Genomic DNA, 3,624 nt, shown 5'->3' with positions numbered 1-3,624 from the left:
TAAAGCTAACCCTTCTACCAGGCTCCAGACAGCAGTAACAAGGGCTGGGTTCACATTTAGGGGTTTAACACCAACCACTGTAAAAAAAAGTTTGGTTGTCAGTAAAACGTTTGCACATTGCCAGTAAAAAATAAAATGAAATGCAGTATTGGGTTGGGAAGCCTGCCTTGACTGCACAAATGATTTTAGACCCCCACCCCCAGGGACCCCTTACTCACCCCACACCTTGATACCCCTGACCACAACCTGCACTATGCTGCCTCCCGCAGCCCACTCCCCTGTCTTACTGCCACTGGCCCCATATACCCTACCCACCACCCCTCCCAGCCCCACAGCTCCATCCTGGCTGCACTACCTCCTCTCCACTGTGCCCAGGGCCATGCAACTCTGCCCATCTGTGACCCAGCAGTGTTACAGGCCGAGGATGGGATGCAACAGCAGCAGTACATGGCTTTGGGGGAGGGGGGAGAGAGTAGAGGAGGGTGGGCTCCTGTGGACCACAAAGCCTTGACAGAGCTCCCAGCAGGGTACTGTTTTCCTGCTCAGACTCCAGATGGTGCTGCTCTGCTCTGTCCTTCAACATCCAACCTTGTTTAGATAAGGGAGTTTCAATCAAGCCCACGGTTGCTTAATTTTTTTTTGAGCATGTTTGTTTTGGGCCTTTTTCCCTCATTTTTTTAAATAGACGGTCCATAAATGTATGGATAGTTGACAACCCTGATAGCGAAGGACACAAGACAAACAGTAGTACAGTTTTCAAAACCTCTTTAACTCAGTAAAAAGTGCAGAGGTGATTTGTAGAGAAGAAAATGTGACAGAGCCAGCATGAATTGATGCAGAAGGCTGGAAAAGGGGTGGTGGAGAGAGAGAGAGAGAGAGAGAGAGAGAGATGGGGGTAAGAGTTTTTGTGTGCCTTTGGGCTTGCTGCCTCTTGCTCTTCTACTGCCCTCATGAAAATCCTTGGAAAGAGCAGCTGCAGCTCTCAGTGGAAGGGAGAAGTCTGTGCAACTTCTCCTTATGCACAGATGGGTCAGTTTTGATTGATGCACATATTACAGATGTGAAGAAGCTAGAGTAGTTTTCACCTACGGAAGTAGCACAGGAACTTATTTCCTGTATAGTCTCCTTTTAAACCCTGGGATGGGAGTGCTCATTACCTTCCATGGCTGAGCCCTAAGTGAGAAGTGGGTTGTATGTGCATTCTGGGTGGTGAGAGTGTTAGACTTGAAACATGAGGAAACAATTTAAAATAAGTCCAGTCACTACGCCAGCACTAGGAGTTTTTATGACTTTATTGTTGTCATCTTTTCAGTTCTGGAGTACAAAAGCATGCAAAAAATAGCCTCTCTATTAATGGTACATATTTACAGTGTAACGGCCACATGCCATTACAATACTGAGTGCAGATACATCATGCTTGAGTTATATTAGAATACACATAGATTGTTATACCTAACATCAAAGAGCGTCATAGACAAATACCTACAGAGAACCAGCGCATAAATTAGGTACACAGCAGCAAAATTAGGGCACAGAGGATTAGACTTGTATCCTGAAAATTGTAACTTATGTTTCTTTAGCTTAATTATTCTTTCAGAAAATCTGCCTTAGAAACTGTTTATGGCCAAGGAATCTTGAACTTGGGACTATGCCTCTGCTTGAAGAAACTAAGCTCAAGTGACTTTTATTCAGTGACAGGGAAGGTGATGTGTGCATGAAAAGAAAGGGGGAAATCACTACTGTTTTTCCTCAATCCCCTTACAGGTAGCATTCTTTGTACTGTGCTCTGCTTTGATCCCAGAGCAATACTGTGAAAGGAGAATCTTTAATAACCCACAATAGCTTATAAAAATATTCGCTATGCGCCTTTCAACTTCAAGATGTTTTGCAAGCATCTGAAATGTAAAAACTACTCACTTGCTCATTAGACCCCCACAGTTAAGGAGAATTCTAGCAATCTACCCAAATCCTCATTTTGAATTAGAGCAGACTCCCAATACTCTATGGAAGGACAACGTCCCTCTCCTGCTGCCATCACTTGGCATTTGATGTTGAGAATTCTTGTCTCAAATCATACCTAAATTTTGGAGCAGCAGCAAGTAGCAGGAAATGCTGCGTTACACCCAGCCAGCATGAAGTAGAGACTCAGGGGGTTGGCTGATCCTTCATGGCCACAGTTCAAGCCTCTCCAACTCTGGACCTGTCCTTGGAATTTACTTCAATTCATGCTTTAAACAGTCCACAGCAGTGATGCTCAATCTTCTGGCCCCATGTTTTGGATGAGTAATGCAGGGCAAGTCTATGAGCCAGAACTTGTGGGCACCTGTGGGTGTGATCCAGCATGCCTGCCTGACACTGCACCCTTTGTCTGGCTGCGGAGCGACCCTGTGCTCTGGCCCAGCCCCACGCGCTGGTGCAATCCAGTGTGCAGGGCCATGTCATCTGGCCCACAGGGCTCCCCACGAGGCCAGAAATTTGGTAGCAGGAGAGCACTAGCAGCATTAATTGCTGAGGTTTCCAGAGCTGATTCCAGAGCTGCACCAATTAACACTTGCTGCCACATTAACTCCACTACTGCCAAATTTCCAGACTCACGGAGAGCCCTGCGGGCCAGGTGCAGCCTGTGGGCTAATGCTGAGCACCACTCGCCCAGAGGATTTTTAATATTTGGAGTGTTCAGTACTTTCCAGGACCTGCCCTAACCGCATTAAAGAAGCTGCAAGGCTTACTGTATAAGTCTTGAACAGTTCTTCCTAACCCTGACCCCAAAGCACAATTTGCAATCATGCAGCAATGTGCTGCTTGACGTAAGAGAGCCAAGACCATGCATTGCATATGTGCATCTGGCTATTTCCTACACAGGATTTTTGCTTTAGTCCAGGCTGCTGGGGAGCAGGTAACTTTTAGGGGGATGGGGATGGAAACAAAGGCAACAAGGGTTTTTAGCGGTGGGCATTCATTGACAATGGGAATAAAGCTATGTTTCATCCTCCTGGATGAATCGCAAGAGGAGAAACCACAAAAGCTGGGACTGCCAACAGCTCACATTGCACTTTATCGCAAAAGGCAGAAAAACAAATTTCAGGTCATACCTGTAGATCAACAGTGGGGGGCAACCTTTTGGGCAGGCATCCCACAAAGTTAGCTTCACACCCTGTGCCACCCTGGACCAAGAAACACTCTGATCCCCTCCCTCTGTCCAATCCCCTGCTCTGCTTTCTGCTTCTTGCCCTATCTGCTTCTGTTCTGCCCATTTCCTCCCTGATCTACTGCATGTCATACAGAGAGCTGCCTGTGCCACCATTTGTGCCACAGGTTGGCCACTTCTGTTGTAAATAGATGAAGCCAATAAGGATTCAGCTGAGCTACTGGACATCTAACAGCACCATAAACTGGTGGAAGAAATATGAACACCCTCGGTTCTCCAATCTATAGTCCGTATGTAATTTGCTTCCCAACGACAACACGTTGAACCAATTTATTAGCACTGTTGGACCCAAAGCCTTTACATTTTATTCCAGTCTGTCTGAGTAAGGTGCAGAGGGATATGTATGCTAATTTTAACAGCAGCCCTTTCATCAAGCACAGTTTTCTGTGAATATTTTAAAAAGCTTTTGTCAAGTA

This window comes from Gavialis gangeticus, unplaced genomic scaffold (assembly GCF_001723915.1).
Source record: "Gavialis gangeticus isolate Ggan-Ray unplaced genomic scaffold, GavGan_comp1, whole genome shotgun sequence".
NCBI classification, from domain to species: Eukaryota; Metazoa; Chordata; order Crocodylia; family Gavialidae; genus Gavialis; species Gavialis gangeticus.
Note: the sequence above shows the minus strand (reverse complement) of the source record.